This window comes from Equus przewalskii, chromosome 2 (genome assembly GCF_037783145.1).
Source record: "Equus przewalskii isolate Varuska chromosome 2, EquPr2, whole genome shotgun sequence".
Classification (NCBI taxonomy): Eukaryota; Metazoa; Chordata; class Mammalia; order Perissodactyla; family Equidae; genus Equus; species Equus przewalskii.
Window position 1 is genome coordinate 56248962 of NC_091832.1, and position 24574 is coordinate 56273535.

The 24574-nt window shown below is 47.7% G+C and overlaps 1 protein-coding gene and 1 long non-coding RNA gene across 18 annotated transcripts in view; both read left to right on the forward strand.

Moving 5' to 3' along the window:
• The first annotated feature begins 98 nt into the window (after positions 1 to 98).
• On the forward strand, positions 99 to 8071 carry LOC139082032 (uncharacterized). Its single transcript, XR_011537687.1, has 2 exons — positions 99 to 533; positions 7675 to 8071. It is a non-coding gene; the product is annotated as an uncharacterized lncRNA (long non-coding RNA).
• Positions 8072 to 11583: 3512 nt separating this feature from the next.
• The window catches only part of PTK2B (protein tyrosine kinase 2 beta), a 123402-nt gene continuing 110411 nt past the window's right edge, over positions 11584 to 24574 (forward strand). For 2 of the 17 annotated variants that reach the window (XM_070611330.1, XM_070611335.1), the window contains exon 1: positions 11661 to 11884. The gene's annotated coding sequence lies outside the window, so the exon portion shown is untranslated. Of the gene's footprint in view, positions 12036 to 12616; positions 13560 to 24574 lie in introns of those variants that run through there. The other 15 variants (XM_070611323.1, XM_070611329.1, XM_070611318.1 and 12 more) reach the window with 14 other exon arrangements.

Below are 24574 nucleotides of genomic sequence, written 5' to 3' on the forward strand. Positions count from 1 at the left end.
GGCGCCCGGCCCCTTCCCCTCGGAGCGCTGAGCGACAGCGGCGCCGGCCAATCGCGCGGGGTGAGCTCGTGAGGCTCCGCCCCAGTTCCGGTCGGCGCGGGAAATCCCGGAAGAGGAGGGCGGGCCCCTGTAGTCGTGGTCTCCGCCGGTCCGCGGCGGGCTGGCCCAGTTTAGCGAGGAAGGAACTCCCCAGCTGTGCGTAGGGTTTCCGTGTCACTGGACACCTGCTTCCGATTTGATAGGCGAAATGAAGTCTAGGAGCCCCTTCCTTAACTAGTCCCCGAAAGTCAGCCCCGCGAGGTGGAGGAGAGCTGTCCGCTTGCTGGTTCCGAAGTAGAGGCGGGTCCCCCAACGCCGTTAGTGTCTCACCGCTTAGGGTTATAGTGCCCTGCAAAGATCTACCCCCGTCTTGCGTTAGTTGTGTGCTTACTTTGGCCAGTCCTAGTCCTGCCCCTGGGGTAAGGAGGAAACAGGTGGGGGAAGGGAGTAGTAGGAAGACCTGTGAGAAGACCCGATTCGTGTCCCGTGCTTGAGTAAGTAGGCAAGTCACGATCTTTCCAAATCTGTTTCCTTGTGAGTCAAGTGGCGATAGTATCATTGTCTCCATGAGATGTGAGAATTGAAGTGAAATAAGTATGGAAAGTGCTCATGACGTGAGGCGGGTCCTCATTAAAACAGAGAGACTAAGGACTTGTGCAAAGTTGGCTATAGGAACAGAATCCAGGCTGGATTCCTGCCAGCCCTGAACCTCCCCGGCTCCCCATTCCTGCCTCAGTTTGAGCACTTTGTGGCCTTTAAATGTAGGATTCCTTTCCCCTGACACACTTCCGTTCCTGGTTTCTGTTGGAATACGCTTCTATACGTGAGCCGAGACACTGACTGCCCTTTTTGGACTATCTTTTCAAGGATGTTTCTATGGTAAATAGCCTTGGAAGGCAGAAATAATGTCTTCATCCAGGCAAAGGTCTGGCCGATTTAATCTCCATTATAAAAGATTTAGGTTCCCTAAGCTCTGAGTTGCTCTCTTGCAGTGCAACCTACTCTGCTGTAATCGCTTAGGCTTATGGGAATTGGGGCTCAGGAAACTGGCCCAAGTGATGATTCTCTGACTACTGTTATCACTGTTGGTAATAAACTGTCCTTTGTCTCTGACCCAGAAGTCTCATCTACCAGCATTCATGAAACTGTGGCAAAGCTAACTTGTTAGTTTGCAAGTAGGCTAAACTCTCAGACCCTTTATAGTTCTTGACAATTTCCTTCCAAACTTTTCCTCAGAATAGTCGGTTCCCCACATTGCCCAGGGGATGAATATCACTAATTCTTACTGCCTCTGCAGTGTTTCTTATACATGATTCACGGTCCTCCTGCAGTCATCTGGGATGCTTTCTAAAAGTACATTTCCTGGGCCAACTTCCATCTGTTCCTCTTTCTTGCAGAAAGACCCAGGAATCTGCATTTTCACCCGCTCTTCAGGTGATTCTCAGGCACACTAAAGTTTGAGACTCACTGTTCCAGATCCATGCACTCAACAAGTACTCAGGTCCCGAGTGATGGACTGGTTGAAAAATTAAGCTGAGAGGCAATCTCTGAAAAGGCCACAAGATGGAGCTAACAATCCCCCAGTCCAGGCACCTCCTTGGAAAATCTTGTCTCTTCCAGTCTCATTTTCTTTCACTGTATTCTCTTATGTATGTGTCCCAGTTGCTCTGTGAATCTATCTGTTTTGCCATCTATGTGTTTCATTCTGTTCTCATAAGATTTTCCTTGTTTTGTTGTTGTTGCTTTTCTCAGACTAAGTAGGGCTACAAATCAAAACAAGGATGAAAAGTAGAAATTAAATGTATCTTTTTTTTCTTTAAGTAGAATACAAAGGTTAACATTAAACCAGTAAGTTTCTCCAGTCTTTCTGGAAATCCGGGAAGGAGTTGGCTTTATTCTACGCTCCATTACTAGCCAGGGGCATGACCTGGGGCATATTATTACACTTTTCTCACTTTCTTTTCCTCAACTATAAAAGGAAAGATTGAACTAAATGCTCCAAGTTCTTACCAGCTCACTCTGAACTTTTTTCATTCTTTGCATAATTTCGGTAAAGAGGGTGACTAAGACTTACCCAGAGACCAGACTGGGAAAGAGAAATCTTGGTGACTATAACTAATCTGTCACCAACTTCTGTTTCTTCTTTCAGTAGAAAGGGCCTTCTTCAGAGGACCCTGAAGTTAGGTCCTCTGTATAAACTATAGCAGAAGTCCACTGGTAGTTCTCACTATCTCTAACTTGCCCCATCCCATACCCTAGGCATCCTTGCCGGGTACTGCCACATTTCCACACACCCCTGCTATCACCATGTAAATTTATGTAAGGAACGACGGACTTGTGTGTGTGTGTGTGTGTGTGTGAGGAAGATTAGCCCTGAGCTAACAAGCATTGCCAATCTTCCTCTTTTTGCTTGAGGAAGATTGTCCCTGAGCTAACATCTGTGCCAATCTTCTTCATTTTATGTGGGACATCACCATAGCATGGCTTGACAGGTGGTGCCAGGTCCACGCCTGGGATCCGAACCCACAAAGCCAGGGCTGTTGAAGTGGAGCATGTGAACTTAACCACTATGCAAACGGGCCAGTCCCCAGACAACTATTTTTTAAATGTTATGTTAGGGGAAAAAATTTTCTGGGTGCAGAAAGAAGAACAGCCCCTTTCCCTTCCCCTTCTCCTTCTTTTTAAAGCAGTTGACCAGAAAGTGGCTAGTGCAAATAAAAGGCAGAGACTGTTAGATTCGATAAGAAAGCAAGAGCCAACTATATTCCTAAAAGGAACCTACTTTAAATATAAGCATACAAATAAGTTAAACATAAAAGGACAGAAAAAGGTATACCATGCTAACACAAATCAAAGAAGGCTGGAGTGGCTATGTTAATATCAGACAAGGCAGATTTCATATGAAAGAATATTAGAGGGATAAGGAGGATGGCTGCTGAATGCAATACTCGTAGAGCCGGCAGTAGCAAGAACCGTTTCCAATAGGAACTAGGCAACCAGGGATGCAGGCATAGAGTTTGTTCAGCAGAGTTACCAAGGAAATCTTTGAGGAAATCGCTGTAGTCTGATGCTTGATGAGGGACTCAGTGATGGCTTGGGCCTTCTTGGAGGCCCAAACAATTGAAAAGAGGAGAGTAGGGGCTCTGAGTTGGTTTGAATAATGCAGGGAGAGCTTCCATAAGAAATGCTGCTAATGCAAGTGACTAGAGAAAGGCTCAGGTAGTAAATTGCCAGCCTTTGGGTTAGATTTGGCTGCAGACCTCTTTTATTTTGATCCAGAGGCTTGTTTTTCCCCCTCTGTATCATTTATGATCTTCTAAGCTGCCACTTTTAAAATGCAGCTCAAAATGATTCAACAATAAGGGGATGGATTATCTCACATAACAGAAAGTTTGGAGGCAAGAAGTCTATGTCTGATCCAACGACATTAAGACCCCAGGTTCCTTCCATCTTCTGGCCTGCCTGTGGCTGCATCTCGGTTGGAAAATTACTGCAGCAGCACCGGACATCTTATCCTGATATGAACCAACGTCCAGAAATGGAATGGGGCCATTTCTCCCCAGTATGTCTCATTTTTAGAGCCAAGAAACCTTTCCAAAAACCCTCCAAAAGACTTCCGCTCACACCTTAGTGGCCAGAACTGGGTCACATGCCCACTTCTAAATTCAACACTGGCCAGGGGAGTAAGACCACTGTGACTGACTTAAACCAATGAGGATGTTCCCGAGTCACGTGGTGGAGGGATGGTCACTGAGAGGCATTTGGGGCTCGGCTATTTATTATGGAAGAGGGAGACTCGCCATTAGATGGGCAACTACAAGTTCAAGACAGTGGCCAAGAATTGCAAATTGGGAGATTTCACATGAAAAATCAGATTTCTACTTTGCTTTTTTTCTTTCATTAAAAAATTTTTAAATTGTGCTAAATAAACATAAAATTTACCATCCTAAGCATTTTTAAGTGTGCAGTTCGGGAGTGTTAACTGTATTCCCATTGTTGTGCAACTAGGCTGCAGAACTTTTCAATGTGCAAAACTGAAACTCTGTATCCATTTAAAACATGCCCTTCCTCTCCTCCTCCCAGCCCCTGGCAACCACAATTCTACCTTCTGTCTCTATGAATTTGACTACTCTAGATACCTTATGTAAGTGGAATCAAGCACTATTTGTCTTTTTGTGACTGGCTTATGTCACTTAGCGTAATGTCCTCAAAGTTCATCCATGTTGTAGCATGTGTTAGAGATTCCTTCTTCTCTCTAAAGCTCAATAATATTCCATTGTAGGTAGATACCACATTTTGTTTATCCATTCATCTGTCAATGGGCACTGGGGTGGCTCCCACCTCTTGGCTGTTGTGAACAATGCTGCTATGAACATGGGCATACAAATATCTCTTTGGGACCCTGCTTTCAGTTCTTTTGGATATATACCCAAAAGTGGAATCTCTTGCTCATGTGGTAATTCTATTTTTTACTTTTTGAGGAACAACCATGCTGTTTTGTATAGTAGCTGCACCATTTTACATTCCCATCAACAATGCACAAGGGTTCCAATTTCTCTACATCCTGGCCACCGCTTGTTTTTCTTATAGTAGGCATCTTAATGGGTGTAAGGTGATATCTTTTTGTGGTTTTGATTTGAATTCCCAAACAATTAGTGATGTTGAACATTTATTCATATGCTTGTTGGCCATTTGGATATTATCTTTGGAAAAATGTCTATTCAAGTCCTTTGTCCATTTTTTAATCAGGTTATTTTTTGTCATTGTTGTTGAGTTGTACAAGTTCTTTACATATTCTGGATATTAGCCCCTTATCAGATATATGATTTGTAAATATTTTCTCCCTTTCTGTAAGTTGCCTCTTCGCTTTGTTGATTTCGGTGCACAGAAATTTTTTTATTTTGATGTAGTCCAATTTATCTATTTTTACCTGTGTTGCCCGTGCTTTTGATGTCATATCCAAGAAATCATTGCCAAATCCAAATGTCATGAAGCTTTTCCCCTAGGTTTTCTTCTAAGAGTTTTACAGTTAGGTCTTATGTACAGGTCCTTGATCCATTTTGAATTAATTTTTATATATGGTGTAAGGAAAGGGTCCAACTTCATTCTTTTACATGTGGCTATCTAGTTTTCCCAGCACCATTTGTTGAAGAGACTGTCCTTTCCCCATTGAGTGGTCTTGGTATCCTTGTTGAAGATCATTTGACCATAAACACAGTGATGTTTATTTCTGGGCTTTCAACTCTATTCCGTTGGTCCATATGTCTGTCTTTATGCCAGTACTACACTGTTTTGATTACTGTAGCTTTGTAATAAGTTTGGAAATCGAGAAGCGTGAGACCTCCAACTTTGTTCTTCTTTTTAAAGATTATTTTGACCATCGGGGTCCCTTGAGATTCCATATGAATTTTTTTTTTATTTCTGTGTTAAACGCTATTGGGATTTTGATAGGGATTGCATTAAATCTGTAGATCACTTTGCGTAGTATTAACATCTTAACAATGTTGTCTTCCTATCCATGAACACAGGATATCTCTCCATTTGTTCGTCTCCTATAATTTCTTTCAGCAGTGTTTTCTAGTTTTCAGTGTACAGTTCTTTCGCCTACTTGGTTAAGTTCATTCCTAAATATTTTATTCTTTTTGATACTATTAGATGGAATTATTTTCTTAAGTTCCTTTTCAGATAGTTCATTCTCTGCCTTTGCTTTGAGAAAGAGAAAGATCTGGCTACATTAAGCTTCCTCTCCTGCGTGGCAGTAGACTTTTGAGCTGCATAGCAGCTGCTACCCGTGGGAGGGACATTTGTTCTCCTTTTTGCCACAGTCCCTATCCCGCCAGCTTCCCTCACATTCTCTGCCTTGCCTCTGTAGGCATTTGGGCTTTTGAGCCCTTGTTCGGAGGTCTCCAGTGACCGTTCCACACTGCTGCTCTTCATTGTGAAGGAGCCAGGGTGGTAAACACCCAGGTACAGACAGGGGACTTGGCAACTTGACAAAATGAAATCGAAGCTGATTTTTCATGTTCCTGAAATTTATCTTGAAGCACCCAATTATTTTATTGCAAACATTTTGAATAGAAATTTTTCTGAAATATATCATGTGCTTTTTTTCTCTAAAATACAAGATACATGGGGCCGGCTCTGTGGCCGAGTGGTTATGTTCACGCGCTCCGCTGTGGCGGCCCAGGGTTCGGATCCTGGGCGCAGACATGGATCCTGGGCACAGACATGGCACCGCTCGTCAGGCCACGTTGAGGCAGCATCCCACATCCCACAACTAGCAGGACCTGCAACTAAGATATACAACTGTGTACAGGGGGCGTTTGGGGAGATAAAGCAGAAAAGATAAAATACAGGATACAGAACATAATTTAGACTTTTCTTCATGATTTGCCAAAATAGACAATAATTACTGTGCCGTGCTGGGTAACAAAGGGGCTCTCTGAGGAGTCAGTGAAGCGTGCAGGGTTGTTTGTGTCTGTCCTGTAAATGGCCACAGATGCCTGTGCTTTGTGGGTTCTTGCATTTGCTAGGCATTTTTTGTTTGTTTCTTTCTTTTTAAGAGGTTCTTCTGGCTACTAACAATGAATCTGCCTGTAGCAACCTGCTCTCACTTGCTAGTTGATGCTTCCATCTTAGCGTGGGCTGGGAGCAGATAATCACATTTGTTAGAATTGCGAAAGTCAACAATGGCAAGACAAGGTTCATACCGTCACTCTGCTTCTTCAGAGCTTATTCATGGGCTGTGCGGGACCGCGAGCTCACTCACAGGTCGGGGTGAAAGACTGTGAGTCCAGAAGGCCAAAGTCAGAGAAGTCCTGGGGCTGACTCGGGGTGGGCAGGCTCCACTTCCATGCAGGCGCTGTAAGGAGCATCCTGCGGCCCACTCCTGCAGCCATGTTGGGGAGCTATGGAAGGCCCGACAGCAGTGCCCGGGCCTATGGAAACTGCCTGGCCTCTGTGGCACTGAGGCTCTGCCCGCTGCTGTTCTTTAACGGAAAAATAAGAACACTCTTCTGCCTTCCCCATCTGCCCTCCCTCTTGGGTACACAAATTAATTTCTCAATGGATTTAATACGGTTTTATTTTTCCCGAGGAGATTCACTTTGGATTGTGTCCAGGAATTTATTTTTTTCCTCTTTGGAAAAATTTTATTTATTTTAACTTTTTCACTATGAACATTTTCAAACACCATACTAGAGAGAGCAGTATAATTAACCTCTGCATACCCATGCTTCAGCTTACGTCAGTTGTCAACTTTACTGTTTTTGTTTCACTTCTCCCCTCCACATTTTTTCAGAGGGGTCATGGAGTATTTTAAAGCGACCATTATTTTACTTCAGAAACCCATTTTTAAAAGTTACAACAGCATATGATACCTTCCATTGGTTGTCAGCCAAGAGCCTTAGCATGAGCAAGGAAATTTACATGTCTTATTTCTAGTCCTCCAACAATGCTGTAAGGTAAATTATTCCCATTTTATAGATGAGGAAATTGAGGTTCTGCCTTAGTTTGTATATAAAAGAGAATAGGCTAAATGATGATATATTAGGATGAAGTTTAGCCTATGGTAACAGAAAAGCCTCAAGTGCAGTAACCTGATACATTTGTGTTTCTTTCTCTCTTGTGCAAAAGTTCAACTACGTCCAGACCATCTCTAGGGCTGGCTTGGTGACGTGATGGCACTAGGGACCCAGGCTTCATCTCTCGTGGTATTCAGCTATTCTCAGCACCACAGACCAAGATGGCAGCTCCAGGTTCCGTCATCAGGTGGAAGTGGAAAAGGCAATAGTGGAGGGCATGCCCATTTCCTTAAAGGGCATGATCCTGAAGCTGCACACATAACCTCTACTCACCAACCATTGCCCAGAACTTAATCACATGGTCACACCTGCAAGGGAGACTGGCAAATGTAGTCTTTATTTTGGGCAGCCTATGATCAGCTAAAACTCAGGGATTCTGTGATAAAAGAAGAAATGGAGACAACCAGCAGTGCCTTCATGGATGGAATAAAAGTTTCTTTTGAAGTCAAGGGCATGGTTTGAATTCTTTCTTTTGGCCTCAACTGTGGTCCATTTAGTAAACTTAGTGGTACCTGGTTTAATTAGAGATAGATGTCCTCTGGTGAAGAAGGACCCCAATTATTTAGTCTTTGTGCCCATGAGTTTTTTCTTTGTTCAGAACACTTATAACCATACTATTCTTTTAAAATGAAATTTATTTTAATAGTAAATTTACATTATGTGATTTAATTCCATTATCCATAATGAAGAAAACCCATTACATACCATCCAGCCCTGCCAATGATGGGTCTGGATTCAGCTCTGCTCTTTACCACCTGGGCAGCTGTGAACAAATTATTTACCTTCTTCAAGTCTCCTTTTCCTTTCTGCAAAATAGGAATACTACCATCGACCTCACCGAATTCTTGTGAAGATTAATTAGATGATGGATGAAAGTTCTTGGCAGACAGTGAACACTTGACAAACTGTATCTATATAACAGATATATATGTGATTTCTCCTTACTAATCTTACCCTATTTAATTCCTATCATTTCTAAAAATAATAACTATAGCATTTTCATAGCTGTCACTGAATGTGGGCATCCCAGTACCCTGTGAAATAGGTAGAGCAGGTAATACGTACTCTACCACTCTCCTAGATTAGGAAATGCAAGCTCAGAGAGATGGATTCACTCGCCAAGGTCACGTCTTCCCTCTTGACTGGATTCTTCCCACGTGCATTTAAACCTGCCGCACTAGCTACCATCTTAAACAAATGACAAAACAGCCTCTTTCGACCCACAAACCCCTCTTTCACTCCCTGTCTCTCAATTCCCCTTTCAGCCAAGCTTGTAGGCACATGCTGCCTCCATGGCTTCACTTCCAATTTACTCACCCCCCCCCCAATTTGACTTTCACCTCTTCACTAAATTTTCCCTTAGCAAGAACTGGGCCTTAAGGTCTCTGCTCCCCCTTAGTCCTGCCCCAGACAATCTCATCCATTCCTGTGGTTTCAGATGCCAACCTGGAAGTTCATCACCAGCTCAGACTACTTTTCTGAGCTCTAGTCCCAGCTCCTCTCGGGGTGGGACTGGAGGACAGGTCAGGAGAACCCTTTTCACAAGAGCCCAGGCACAAGGCAAAGAGAACATGAACCAGAGTGGAGGCGATAGGACTAGAAAGAAAACGATGAATAGGAAAGAAGCTTTGAAGGATTCCTAGGACTCAGAGATTGAGTGACTATGAGGTAAGGAAGGAGAAGCGGGAGTCAAAGGTGACTCCAAGATTTTAACACTTGGTGCTGGGAGCCCTGTCGACACTCATGGGGGAGACTGGAAGGGAATCTGTTTGGGGAGCAATATAACCGGAACCTGGGGTAAGGGTGGAACATCTAAATGGAAAAGTCAGTATTTTTCCTTACAGTTTTCTCCTCCTGCTGAACCAGCCACACATTTCTCCCCAGCCTCCAGGCAGGGCCTCCCACAATAGCACTGTCTGCACTCGAGACTCAGAGACAGAAGTGGACAGAAGGGAAATAATTTGCTTCTCCACTGGGGTAGGTCACTATCCCAACCCACAATGAGCCACGGGAAGAATGCTTTTAGAGCATTTATATAAAATCCTAGGCTCCTGAAAGCATTTCTGATAGGCTTTTCAAAGGCAGGTAACGATGTGTGTGACCATGTCACCCTGGTTCCCACACTGGACAGAACATAAGGAGACCTGAAGGTGGAGTTGGCACCCCAGGCAGTTTCTCAAAATCTCTTTCATAAATAAAACCTATGATTCTACAATTCTAGGAGCTAGAATTTTGGGGGAGCTTCAAAAAAGAATCGCTGAAGAATTCAACAACCCCTGAAATTTTTGAATCATCTGAAAAGTGTTCTTTCCCTGAATTAGGGCCCGGTAAGATTGTAGTTCATGAATTTGGCCACACAGGGGCAGCATACACAAACTCACCTTTTCTTAAACCAGTCTGGATTTGCTTTGCTCGTTAGTTCCCACTGCCAGCACTTGGACAGGCCCTCAACAAGTCACCCAGGCAGCTAACCTTCACACCAGTCGCCTTTCATCGACCCCACTTCCACGCGCAAGAATATGAAGGGGCCGCCCACTTTCTGAAGCCCTCTGAAGCTTCCTTGCGGTGTGGGCAGTTAGCTTCATCTTCCCCGCTTCCCTGCTAACTCCAGTTTATCTGTCCCACTTGCCTTGTGGCCCCAAGCCCTGGCCAAGGTCTCCCTCGACACCTACTTGGTTGTCTTCTAAGATTCCAAGTGAGTCCTGGGAACATGGAGATTTGGGGCCCGGGGTGAACAACAGGGAGCCCCAGCAGTTGTGGCTATGAGCTCCCATCAGCTGGGTTGTAAGTTGCCATGTTTGAGTGGGTGGGCCCCAGGCTTAGAGATTCTGATTTTTACTAGCCCTGGAGTGGCTTCCCGGCATCTGCACTTTAAAAGCTACAGGTAGTCCACTGGTCATACTCCGAGAAACACTGACTTTTTGGCTTTGTGGCCTTGGACGTGTTAATTAATCCAAGCCTTGCTTTTATTTTCAGGAAATGGGGAGAATTAAATGAAACCAGGTAAGCTGAGTGCTTCTTTAGCAGAGTGGTTGGCATTTAGACATGCTCACCAGATGCTGGCTTTTCCTGTTTTTCTCTTGGGGTGGCTGATCCCCTGAGTTTGGGGGTGAGCAGTGAGAGAGTGTCATGGGGGCTGTCGTGTATGCCAGGCTGTCACATGCAGGTGCACAAGGCCAGAGGGCACCATCCTGAGAGACGACCTTGTGAATAGCATCCTCTAGAACTGTGGGAGATCCCAACCCTTTGCAGGATACAGAAAGAAGAAATTTGGGGTATAAGGGCTCTGGAGAGGAACTCTGAGGATGTGGGGGATGCTGAGCACACACCAGCTTTTTGACCTTATGCTAAGTCCGGTTCACCTCCCCCTACTCAAGAGAAAGTCTGGAATGTTTCTAGTGAGAAGGAAAAGTGTTGCTAAGCGCCCTTCAGTCCCTGCCTCAAATCTCACTGCCCTGCTGGCCTGAGTAAACAGGTGAACGGCTTCTTTGGGCAGTGAAGTGGGCTGGCGTGGAGACAAGCCGGGAAAAGGCTGCCCAGCTTCTAGGACTATTCTTGTTCTGCCCTCTAGTCCTGCCCTCTCCTGACCCAGGGACCTCGTCCTGGTGTTCAGGCACTGGGACCAGTTCTGCCAAAGCCCCTGGTGATATTCACCTGATCCCTGGTGCCTGGAAAAGGGGCCTGGGCCACTTCAGGACATGGAGAGACCGGAAGGGACACAGATGCTGAGAGTTTGGGAGGCAACTACAGTCTCCCGCTTTGAAACATACCTGGAGGCTAGTGAGGAAAAACACCAGCCTGTAAGTGTGGGCTCCAAAAGTCTGCGAGTGGAGTGGAAGGAGGGTGGAGGGGTGGCAGGGATTGGGCGGTCAGCTGTTCACAGAGGGCACACAACAGCAGAAGACCCCATTTGGGGTGGGAGGATGGCAGAAATGGTCCCCCAGGTGGGCACGTGCCGCTCAGGGAATTGGCAGGCGGCGTCTATTTCAGAGTTTATGGTAAGAGGCTGGAGCAGGCATGCACTCAGCACCACAGACAACACACCCCACCCCTTAAGGAAGTGGGGAGGAGAGCAGCAGGGGTGTGGTTAACGAGGAGGAGGAGAGGGGAAAACACAAACCTGTCAGCCCTCTTACTCAGCGGAGGCCTCCGGAGCCGCCGAGAAGCCCTTACCTGCCGCAGCGCCGCTCACCTGTACCTGCCACAGCCCCCGCTCACCTGGTCGAGCCGAGGAGCCGCCGCCCGAGTCGGCGCTTCCCTCCGTGAGTCCCCTCCCGCGATCGGGGCTGAGCGCCAGCCAGAAGTTGGAGGCTAGATGAGGGGGAAGCGGGTGGAGGGGGTGATTCGAGGTTGTGCGTACCTGGACGGGACCGGAAGTTGCTGGAAAAGGAGCCACAGACCCAGAAGTCGTAGGTGCGCGTGCGGTGCACGCCTGGGGCTTGCTAGCCTTCCGCAGGGGATGAGGGATTCTATTTCTGGAGTTAATTTGAGACTAAAAGGTGTTTGTCCTCCTAAGTATTCAGACTGGGGAGGCTGGGGGCGATGATGAGAAGGCACAGAAAAGCCGCCTCCCTCTAAAGGTCGGATCAGAGAGCAAAAACCAAGGCTTTCCGAATCCAACTTCAGCTTCTGCCTTACAGCCTGTCCCTGCGTCCTGCTCTTTCCCCTCTCCCCGCGCCCTTCAGCGCGCCACCCTGGTCACACTCCCTCCCGTGCACACCTCTGCCGAGCACTGGCTTCTTTTCCCCCTGGGATGGCATCTCCTCAACCAAGCCCTGACTGGAAGCAAGCAGAGCTCTGCAAGCGGGGTCGAGGCAGGACTCTGATGTGTGTGAGTGTGTGTGTGTGTGTGTGTGTGTGTGTGTGAGTGTGTGTGCGCGCGCTCGCTGTGAGGACTAAAGTTAGCGCTCACTGCCACACTGGTTTACTGAGAAACTCCCTTCTGAATGCCGCTAAAGGGTTAAGATCGGTGCCGCCTCCCCTGCTGTCAGGCTGTGCGTGGGCAGAGCCTCTCGGGTGGGTGCGCAGGGAACATACGGGTGATGTTCTGAGCCCACCCAGCCCCACCACCTGCCCTAACCCTCAGCCATCTGACACTGGCGTCTCCCCACCCTCCAAACTTGGAGCTCAGTTCAATCAGGCTCTTTTAAAGGGGCCAGGGGGAGAAGGAGAGCAGAAGTTTGGACACAGAGGAGGCATTCCCCAGAACGCCAGAGGAGGAAGAGTTTCCGTTGACCTATAGCTAGACTGAACGACAGGGGCAGTTGGTGGGGTAATGAGCTAAGGGGCTGAAGAGGCCCCTCCATGCCACGGCTGCTCTCCCCTCGCCAAGTGCAGGCCCAGAAATGCTGTGGTGGACCTAAGCCCGGCGTTGCACAGCTCTTCTGGGGGAGGGAGACAAGGAGGCAGAGATGAAAAAGTGAGTAAAGGTGGAAGGGAGGAAGGAAGTAGTCACATTCAAGAGGAAGGAAGTAGTCACATTCAAGAGATCCAGCTCTGGCAGGACATTCTCCATTCATTCATTCATCCATCCATCCATCCGATAAGCACTTACTGAAGTCCTACCTGAGGCCAGTTGCTGGTGCTGGATGTGGGGAGACACCAGCGCCTGTGACCAGCCCCTGCTCGCCAGAGCAGTGCAGTGAGTGGTGGGTGCTGCGGCGGGAAGGGGCAGGGTGCTAACCAACCCAGGGTGCGGAGCTGTGGGAGGAGACGCTCAGGGGTGTCTGGAAGTCTTCCTGGCAGAAGTGACTCTAAGCGGAGACCTGAGGGGTCAATAAAAATTAGCCAGGGAGGGAAAGTGGGGGAGGAAGACCAGCACAGAACACAGCAAGTGCTGAGACCTGAGGCCAGAAGCAGCATGACGCAGCCGGGAAACTGAAAGTAGCTCAGCTTGTTCAGAGCTGGAGACTGCAGGGGCGAGGTGGAGCTGGAGAGGTAAGTAGACGGCTCCAGAAGGCCTGCTCAGGCTGCCATGGCAACTCCTGTGGGAGCAGCACTTGGGACCTGGAGCCAGGCACGAGACTTCCCAGCATGCCGCTGACTCCAGGGTAGGGCTGCCAGATTTAGCAAATAAAAATACAGGACACTCAGATTTGAATTTCAGATAAGCAATGAATATTTTTCAAGTATGAGTATGCCGCATGCAATATTTGGGACATAGTTATACTAAGACATTATTCGTTGTTTGTCTGAAATTTAAAGTTACCTGGATGTCTGGTATTTTATCTGGCAGCCCTCTTCCGGGAGAGGCAGAGGGTGCTCCTATGCTGGGATGTGAAGCGGAGGCGTGCCCGGGCACCCCACGAAAAAGCTCAAGACGTATTTATCTTGCAACCCATCCTCTTGGATTCTGCTTTTGGGCTCCTTCACTGATTGACCACGTTATTTCCAAAAAAATAAATAATCAGTTCCTTGGTCAGCTTGTTCATCTACGCAGCTCAAGGATGATGATACCTCGGAAACAAATTGGGCTTTGGAGCCCGATGGGCCTGGATTCAAATCCCAGTGTGGCCGCTTGCCCGGCTGTGAGGCCACTCGGGGCCCCAGCGTCTCTCTTCTGAAGTGAGGACAGGAATGTCTATTTGTCTGGGTGGTTGAGAGGATCTATGACAATGTATGTAGATTGCCTAATGAGTACTAAAGAAAAAGTGGTAGATATTAATTTCTGTGGCACCTTCACAGAGGTCACGGAAGCAGCCTCCACAAAGTGCTTGGGGCTCATTTATTTCCCCTCTTATTTATCGAGCACTCAGAGGTCCCAGGGGAAATATGTGGTGGGCTTCCACTTCTGGTGAGAGAGGGGTTCACTCCTGAGCAGAGAGCTAAAGCCTTCCTTCAGCTCCGCCCGCTCCCAGGTGACCTGCATCCAGGCCGGAAAGGCCCAGTCTCCTCTTGGAGGGCGGTGGCGGTTGGTGGGAGATGGAGTAGCTCAGAGGAGAATTAACTGAAAGGAAATGGGAATGAATGGAAAGAAGGAATCCACGTAAAACACCTAGCACAGTGCCTGACACAGACAAGTGCGCCATAAAATTTGGCTGTCATTATTCCCACTTTGATAATGAGAACCTTATTAGAAAAACAGAACAAGGAAGGGTGCCTTGTGAACCGTGTTTTGACTTTAATGGGAGCATTTGTGAGAACAAATTAGGGGGCCTCCGAAAAGGGAACCTGGAGGGAGTTAAGAATTCGTTAAGAGAAAGAGGAAATGGAAAGTGTGTTTCCCTTGTGGGAACCGCTGGGTTAAAAATGGTCCCTCTTTCCAGTGGCTGGATCTCCCCATCCCCCCACCCAGTGATAAGCACTTGTCCCTGGCTCTTCAGAGCAGCATTTGCCCAACAGTGTCCAGAGAAACTCTACGCCATGAGACTGGTGTAGGTGTTCCAGTGGTGAAACCTTCAAATAAGCCCACTCTTGGATATGTGTTGTACGTATTTGCAGGGTCAAGGTTATGATAAGTCCTGCAGAAAAGGCGTCTGTATCACTGGGTTTAGTAGAATTCCCTAAATTTGACTGTAGAACCGTTGCAGGGGCATGGTGGGAACACCTATTACTGTCTCAAGGAAAATAGCATTCCACATCTAGTGACTGTTGATGCGGGGGCAGTCCGGGGACCAAGCAGCTCTTTCGGGGGACAGTTTTCATCCGGTAACTCTAGGCAGAGTGGTCCTAATTTACCGCAGACTCAGCAGTGTCCAACTTACAGAAGCTCTTCAGAGATTTGTGATCTGTGTGCAAGTGTCCCAGAACCACACATCCTTCATGAGCACAAAGTCCTCCCCATGTCAGCCTAGATCTTCCTTCCGCAGCTTACGCCCATTTCCCGTTGTTCAGAGGACCCTGGGGAAAAGGGACAATCTCTTAGCATGCAGCCCCGCATGGTGATGGCGGTAGTTCCACGTGTCCTGATACTGGAAAGACAAGTAGAGTTGGTGATGAGGTAGGGGAGGGGAGGGAGCACGTCCTGGGGTGGACCCCTGGTGGTAGGTCTCCAGGCCCCTAGGTTTCCCCTGCCTGGGAGTCATGGCTTGGGACCGTGTGGCCCTGGCCTCCCAGATGAATGGGGCCCTGAGGGGGTCACACTGGGGTGGCTGGAGTACAGATGCTGAAGTGCTTAGGGCTGAAAGGTGGTAATTAACAGGAATTCTTGCTTGCCCGATGATTAAGACTTCTTGGGGCCGGCCCAGTGGCCTAGCGGTTAAATTTACATGCTCCACATTGGCGGCCCACGGTCCACCGGTTGGGATCCTGGACATACCGCTTGTCAAGCCATGCTGTGGTAGGTATCCCACATATAAAGCAGAGGAAGATGGGCACAGATATTAACTCAGGGCCAGTCTTCCTCAGCAAAAAGGAGGAGGATTGGCGGCAGATATTAGCTCAGGGCTAATCTTCCAAACACATAAATAAGTACATAGTCTTAAAAAAAAGACTTCTTCTTAGACTTTGCATCAGTTGTAGGGTAAAGGGGGAAGAGCAAGGAGAAGAACACTGTCTCTGCCCGGTGACCTGGTTGGTGGTCCGGTGGTGAAGCACCCAGCCTCCGTCGGTCAGGCTGGTTTCCAACTCTAGCTCTGGGCCTCTTAGGCACATTATTCAGCCCTCTCTTCCTCATCCGTAAGGTGGCGATGACGACAGGGCTTGTGAGTGTGAGAGTATGCCAGGAGTGATAATCAAAACATTAACCACCGCTAAAGCTCCGACAGGATCTAACAGAACCGATACCAGCCACTGCCTGGAGTGGGATCCGTGCAACGCCATGCTGTGCGAGGGTCCGGTGGAACCTAGGGGCTGGAGGAGGCAGGCAGGCCGGGGCTGGGGTAGCAGACAGTTACCGGTAGCATAGACTATCTCAGTATGTGAACGTCCCAGGTGCCCTTATGCGCCAGCTTCATAGCCTCGACTGCACATAAAACATTTGGTCCTTTAACAGCCACGCAGTTGGCAGTCAATAAGTGGTGGCTCTCCTTATCATTGTATTTTTACTCTTATGGTTAATCTAAGCCGATAGGGAAGCACCGTTATTTTTTTCCTGAGGAAAAAACGCCATCTTCTGAGGGGCAGAAGTCTTCTCGCCTGTGGGGTCTGGTTGGCATGTATCACGTATACAGTATTTGCTTCTTGCCCCCCCTCCTCCCCCAATTCACTGTGTTTGATGAACAGCCAGGCCTAATTAGCTCTTTAGCCTGCAAAGAGACTTTCTACTACTGCCCGTCAGATGCTGGAGTCCGAGTGGTCATTTAAGGTGTTGAGAGGGCTGACAGGCAGGAGAAAATGGTGGCTTCGCTTCCGAAGCTCTGAGCTGTGTGAGGGGGTGGCAGCCGGGAGGGGATGGCTTTTTGAGTCACTCTGCTGTTTCCCAAGGTGTAATTATTACTCACGATGACAGTTTGATTAAGAGAGCAGACGGGAGACTGCATATTCCGATGCACTTTTTACCTAGACACAACGGTGGATGGAGAGGAGGGCAGGATTTTGTTTCCAAGGGACCCTCCAGGGAGGCTATGGTGGGCTGCAGGAAGGGATGTACCCCTGGTTGTCCGGCCCCACCCCCCCACCTCTTACCTTTTCCCAGCAGGCAGCCGGTCAATGTGATGAGAACTAAGATCAACCACTGCCAATACCCGTGGAAGGGTGAGCCTTCCCCTTTTCTATGTGGCCGACAGGTCACTAACATTTTCCTCCTCTCCAGTTCACTTCTTCCCTTTTATGTCCTGAAATCCACCCACACAGAATCTGCCACCCTCGCTCACTAGCTGGGGGCTCAACGGGATGCACCCGGCCCAGTGTTTAGAACTTGGTCCTGCGTTGAATTCTCGTCTCTGGGCTTCCTTTCAGTTAGGCCAATTCTCCCAACAACTTTGAGGGCCCCAGGACCACTGTCCCCCTTTTTCATACCCCTTCTTTCTCGGAAGGTCTTCCACCTGGCTCTGTCAGCTCCCCCAGCTTTTGCACCCCCTCTGGGACATCCACGGGCTCAGGAGGCTCCTCATGGGCCTGCTGGGCATTCTGCCCGGAGTTCGGCCTTGCTGTTCCTGGAGTTCCCGTCCTTGCCTGTGAGTGAACAGTCCTTCCTCCGGTCCTGGCCGCTTGGAGCATCACATCTTTGTTTGCTTTCTAAATTAGTGTAGTTTCTCCCGCCTCCCGACTCCCTCCCTAACCCAAGCACACCTCTTTGTTCACCAGGAGCCTTTGGAGCCAGACCCCAGCTCCTCTCCCTCAGGTCAGCTTAAGCTCTCCCCACCCCCAGCTCCTGCTCCAGCCAGGTTACAAGAGACCTGATACTCTGGCACCTTCGAAGCCCTCTTGTCAGCATCCCGTTACGTTCCCTCTGCTGTTCACACAGACATTCGGCTGAAATGCAGTGATGTCAGTTTAGGCAGTTGGAAGTGGCTGTCCCGAGCCCCCAGCCCCACACAGTTTGGCAGCCTGGTGGCTGGACAGACAGCCAGGAGTTGGGAGACCCGGCTCTAGTCGATGTTCTTCCGCTCGCTACCCTGTGACTTTGAGCAAGTCTCTTCACTCTTCCGAGCCTCACTTTTCTCATTTGAAAGTGAAGAAATAGCACCACATCCCTGAGAGGGCTGTTGAGAGAAATACTTGCCTTGTGTGAAAATGCCCCGTAAAACACCGCCAGACGCTATCCCTGAAGAGGTGACGGGTTTTGCTTCTGAAAGATGCGGGTTTGAGTCTTGACTCTGTCGCCTTCTACCTGTGTGCTTTGCCAAGTTATATAACCCCACGGAGCCTTCGCTTCCTCATTTGTAAGCCGTCCCAGGAGTGTGTTTAATACAATATTTCTCCCCGTCTTCACCACTGGCACTCTCCGAGCCTAGTCTTCTCTCCCTACATTTGAGGGAGGGTTTACAGTCTGCTGGGGGGATGATACATAAAGATAAGTGAGTGTAAGACGAGATCGCGACTTACAGTGCCGTAAAAGAGGTGCCGTAAAGTGCGGTGAGGTCAGAGGATGGAGAGCTGACTTGTGTCTGGGGAGTCTGGGAATGCTTCCTGCGCGAAGAGGCATGTGGAAAAGCTCTGAAAGGGCATACACGGCCATGGAAACCTAGGATAGTGGCTGTGGTCAAAGAAGGGTACAAGTAAAAGCAGGGAGGTGGGAAGGCGTTTTTTGAATGATTCATTTTGGGTGGAGCCAAGGGTGTCGAAGGGCGACAAAGATAAGGGTGAAGTAAGATAAGGTGTGAACACGGTCACTGTGAAGGCTGCAGGGAGCTGTGGAGGTGTCTGCTTGAGTGAAGAGGCTGTGATCGGCTTTGGGCAGGGACGTGGAAGGTGGCTCAGAGAAAAGAGAGCTTGACATTGAGGAGGGCATGCGGGAGACTATGAGAATAGTTCGTGTTTAAGAATCTGGACAAATTATGCCATTTGGAATGATTTGGGGGACATGGGTAGTGTCTGCTGGTTAACTGGAGGCTTGTATGTTCTGAGTTGAAATTGGCGCCTAGATGAATTTAAGAGATGTAGGCTTTATGGGAGCATCAAATTGTTTAGGTTGTATAATTTGCCATTCTCCTTAATCCTCTCCTTCTTCCGTGTTCTGGGTTCACAGATAAGCCCTCTCCCGTGGACCTCATCTTTGCTAGGGATACACTAAATGTCAGCCTGTCTGGAAGTCCAGCGGCAGCCTCTGGATGGCAGCCTCCTCTAGAACCAAGGAGCCACGTGTGCTTAGATCTCCCGCCCCATCCACCCTTGTCAGTTCAGCCGACTCCTGGGCTCTACCTCCACGCTGGCCCTGCTCCCTTGCTCAGCCCTCCACTTCCAAGAGTCTATAAGACATTTCCACTCGAGTAACTCACCTTAGATGCTACATGTTGGAAACTCAACTCATCTTCTCACACCAAACCATCTCCTCCTCCTTCAGGCATGCCTCCTGTTCAGCAGTGGTCTTTCTCCTAGACACTCAGGTCAGAAACCTTGGAGTTTAATCCCCTTTCTCCTCTTCTCTGCTTTTCTCCACTCATATCTTACCCATCACTAATCCTGCAGATTCTTTCTTCATGCCTCTCATTCCTTCCTTCCCTTTTCTCTGGCCCAAGTCCAGCCTGAGCTGTATTATCTAATATCACCTGACGTTATTTAAGAGCCTTTCCCCTTCCTAACTCTAGTTTCCTCGAGGCTCCTGTGCCTCCAGGCAAATCCAGATCCCTTAAATTTACTATTCAGTGCCCTCCATAATCTGACCTTTGTCTACCCTTCTTACCTCACTTTCCCCTACTTTTCAAACTAAGCCTTTCACCCCAACTAGCCCCGTCTGCTCACTGGTCCCCTTCAAACTTTTGCACAAGTCCTGTGTCCTGCCTGGAGCTCCAGCCCCTTCCTCCGTCCCGAGTCTGACTCCTTCCCCCAGGCTCAGTTCGAGACCCACTCATTGGGAAACCTGTGCTCCCCTCTGCTGCCTCAGGGCTCCTTGGCATCCTCTGATCTCCCAGAATGTATCAGTTCTACCAGTGTGAAATTCCTCCGGGGCAGAGAGCTGCTTTTCCTTTTATTCTCCTTCCTAACTCCATCAAATTCCAAGGATGGAAGATTCCATTCCCTTCCTTCTGTCCTACTCACTGACTCACCTGAGCCAGACGGGAAGCCAGTTGAGACAGAGCGGGGACCACTTTCCCCCCCAAGGGTCAGGCTGCTCTCCTTGCCTCCCCAGAAAGTGGCGGTTTCCTAGAGCCCAGAGAGGAGTCAGGATTTAGAGCAGGAGCTGGGTAATCCCTTTACTAATCTGCTCCTGGGTCTCTCTAATCCGTGGGATCCTTGCCCTTCCCTTTTCCCTGATCCTCCTGCTTACTTAGCTTAGCAAAGCCAGGCTGAGTGACTGGAGAAAGACAGGAAGTAGGAAAAAAGGCAGGGAGCCTTGGGAGAGGGTGGCATCACTTTGGGAAAATGGGAGAGAGATTCGCAAGGCAGAGATTGGCAGTTTTTGGTGACCTGGACTCCACTGACCTGTGCCCAGGCGTAGGCTTGCCATGGAGACTGCATTTGAAGCTTCCTGGCTCCTGCAATCCAAGATGTGAAAACACTTAGTCCACACTAGCATCTTTATCCCCAGAGGGTGGCCCTCCGTTGCCCTCAGTGTGCCTCTGAGCCCTCTCCCTCTTTCTTCTCCTGACTGCGTAGAAGAACCCTTCCTGCACCTGTTTGCCAACCTGTGCTCCCTCACAGGGAGAGGTGAAGGACAGGGCGCTGCCCTGGGACGGGGAGCCCTGGGCTGGCTGCTCTCGCTACTCTGTCACTGCCCCCGCCTCGTGATCTTGGGGGAGTCTCCTGGGTAAGCCTCTTCAAGCCTCAGGGTTTTCATCTGTACATACAATAAGGGGATTTGGGACTTGTTAACAAGTGGAATGCTTTCTTCAAAATGGATCTTAAGCAAAAACCAAGTATGTAAAAGTGGACCCTCCCGGGGTTGAAGTGGGATGGGAAAGTGCCTGCCCAGCCCCTCGACCCCCTTCCAAGCTTGTCCTTGGGCCCTCCCTGCCTCTCCTGTGCCCAGATCATCTTGGATCCTTTCCAGGCTCCAGTTCTTGAGGTCCCCATTGTTTATGTGTGATGGGGGCTGGAGAATGGGTCCAGATTCAAATGGAGTCAGTAAAGATTATTTCAAAGTAAGGAATCCAGCCTGGGGCGTGGCATGTGTGTGTGCTGGGGGCAGGGAGTATTGTATACAGGAACGCCCTGAGAGAGGACGCATAATTTTCACCTCTGAGCAAGTGCACATGGTTATGGGAAGAAAGTCCAGAGCTTTCATCTGAGCTCCCAGGAGCCTATGGCCCCCCAAATATTAAGAACGACCCACACAGTTTTGTAATCAGTTTTGCACACTTTTCGTAGAAATGACTTCAAACTTGAACACCATTTAAATTCAGACAAACTAGGCTATAAGCTCTGTTGAGGTCAGAACCATCTCTGTACTGAGAGTCAGTATTGTATCCTGAGGACACAGCTGGTGCCTAACACACATTTGATATATGTAATGTGTGCTGGACCATATGTGTGCCTCCCAATAAGGAGGGTTGTTTAAAAAAAGGTAATGTGAATATGGCAACATTTTAGGGTAATATTTAATGTATTATTTTAGTGACACATTTTAAATCACATAATAGATAAAATAATGCATTAAATTAAAAATACAACTTTTCCCCAACTCTCTCTGTTTAAAAACATTCAACACTTCACTCACATCTTGACGTCAGTGTCCTTCTCATCACTAGAACCATTTTTGGAATCAGCTCTCTGTTTTCTGGCCTATAGCATCTTCCCTACAGTCTAAAGAGAGTTGGCTATTTCTTATTAATCCAGAAGGTGTTTATTCATTCTATTAATAACAGATTTTTTTTTAAAGATTTTACTTTTTCCTTTTTCTCCCCAAAGCCCCCGGATACATAGTTGTATATTCTTCGTTGTGGGTCCTTCTGGTTGTGGCATGTGGGACGCTGCCCCAGCGTGGTTTGATGAGCAGTGCCATGTCCGTGCCCAGGATTCGAACCAACGAAACACTGGGCCGCCTGCAGTGGAGCGCGCGAACTTAACCACTCGGCCACGGGGCCAGCCCCAATAACAGAATTTTTTGAGATGTAATGCACATACCATAAAATTCACCATTTAAAAATGTACAGTTTGGTGAACTCTAGTATCTTCATGGCATTGTGCAGCCATCTCTCTGCACTTTCTAAGTGCAGCACGTGTCCATCACCCTGAAGGAAACCCACACCATTAGCAGTCTCTCCTTATTCTCCCCTCTCCCCAGGCCCTGGCAACCACCAATCGACTTCCTGTTTTTATGGATTTGCCTATTCTGGACATTTCATATAAATGGATTCATGCAATACTGTGGTCTTCTGTGACTGGCTTATTTCACTTAGCATAACGTCTTCAAGGTTCAGCCTTGTTGTTGCATGTGTCAGAATTTCTTTCCTTTTTTATTGCCAAATAATATTCCATTGTGTGGATATACCGCATTCGTTTATCCGTTCATTAGTTGATGAATATTTGAGTTGTTTCTACTTTTTGACCATTATAAATAATGCTGCTATGAACATTCATATACAAGTTTTTGTATGGACACATATTTTCATTTCTCTTAGTTGTATATCTGCAAGGGGAATTGCTGGGTTGTGTGATAATCTTTGTTTAACCTTTTGAGTAGTGGCCAAACTGCTTTCCGCAGCAGCTGCACCGTTTTACGTTCCCATCAGCAATGTGTGCTGGTCTCAATCTCTCCCCATTCTTGCCAACACTTCCTGTTATCTGTAATTTTGATTTTAGCTATCTTAGTGGGCATGAAGTAGTACCTCGCTGTGGTTTTCACTTGCATTTCCCTAATGACTAACGATGTTGAGCATGTGTTCATGTATTTATTAGCCATTTGTGTATCTTCTTTGGAGAAATGTTAATCAAATGCTTTAGGGCTGACTCCGTGGTCTAGTAGTTAAGTTCAGCACACTCTGCTTCAGTGGCCCAGGTTCGCTTCCTGGGCACAGACCTACACCACTTGTTGGTGGCCATGCTGTGGTGGCAACCCATATACAAAATGGAGGAAGATTAACATAGATGTTAGGTTGGGGTGAATCTTCCTCAGCAAAAAAAAAAAAAAAAGAAAGAAAAAATCCTTTAGAAGGTATTGTTTCTGATGTTCACAATGTAACCACTCAGTGGAATGCTTTTAAAAAATGATCTTTTAAATGTTTGTTTACAACAAAATTCAGCACTTATAATTGAGAGACTATACCCCTACAATTTACTGAATCTATATTACAGTTCCATCCTTCCTTTTTTGAAAAAACAATTTTATCTGGTGATCTTTGTAAGCATCCAAAACTAGCATTGATTGAAGTGGTATCAGGGTAATATTTTTTCCCAAACAGTATATTTTTGTTCAAAATAGGATAATTGAGAGAGCAGCCATAATATGAAAGATTCCTTAAGGGCTAGAATATAAACTTCCTCTTTTCTGACAGATAATTTATGGAGGGGAAGAGCTTCATCTTATATTCAAGCATATACGATGTTTAAAAATAGATGGATAGATGGATGGATTGGCGGATGGATGGATGGTCGGATGGATGGTCAGATGGATGGATGAATGGACGAATGACTTTAGGAATGAATGAATGAACGAAAGAACGAATGCAAGCTAGTGAGCCAGGCAATCAAGCAACCACACCAATCTGTCCCTCCTTATTCCCTCTCAATTCCTGCCAAGAAAACCAGCCCTCGTCTTTATTATACAATTTATAGAACCATACATAAATTGTTTAAAAAACAGGTTTGCAGTTACAAGCTGGAAACAACAAGTGTTTTCTGTTGTCTGGAATATCTTAATCATCTTCTTTTAAAATGGGAGAACCTGAGTCTCCCCAGTTTCCTGGAGGTGGTTGAGAAACCCAAAGGTCACGTGACACACTGCAGGATTTGATTCCGGGTTATAGGGCACTGGAGCAGGACCTTTGGGGATGTGATATGACACAAGGGTTTTCTTGGGCCCTGAGTTCAGGCCCTGAGTCCTCCACTGTCCTTCCCACCAGCGTGAGGACTCCAGCGTTGCTCGTGCCTCATGCGTGAGCCTGGCACTGGAGGCCTTTTCTTCTCCCTTCTCTGGGGTGGGACAGTCTGAGCCATCCCACAAACCACACTCACTCGTGATTCACCTGCAAATTCCTCTGAGAGAGACGGTCGCTTCCATTCTTCCCGTTTGGTCCTCTCTTCAGAAAATGCATGTGAGCTGGAGAATAGTACTCCGAAGTGTGGGGTGGGAGTGAGGCGAGAGGAGGAGGAATAGAAGGCAAGAGGACAGGAATGGAAGCTGTGGGCAGACATACAAAGAGGTGACAGAGACATGAGCGAATGTTCAAGAGGTGGCTTTCAAAGGCTCAAACCGTGGAGGGAGAATAAGTGACAGACGATATTGCTCTTTCAAAAGACCTTCATGACAGCAA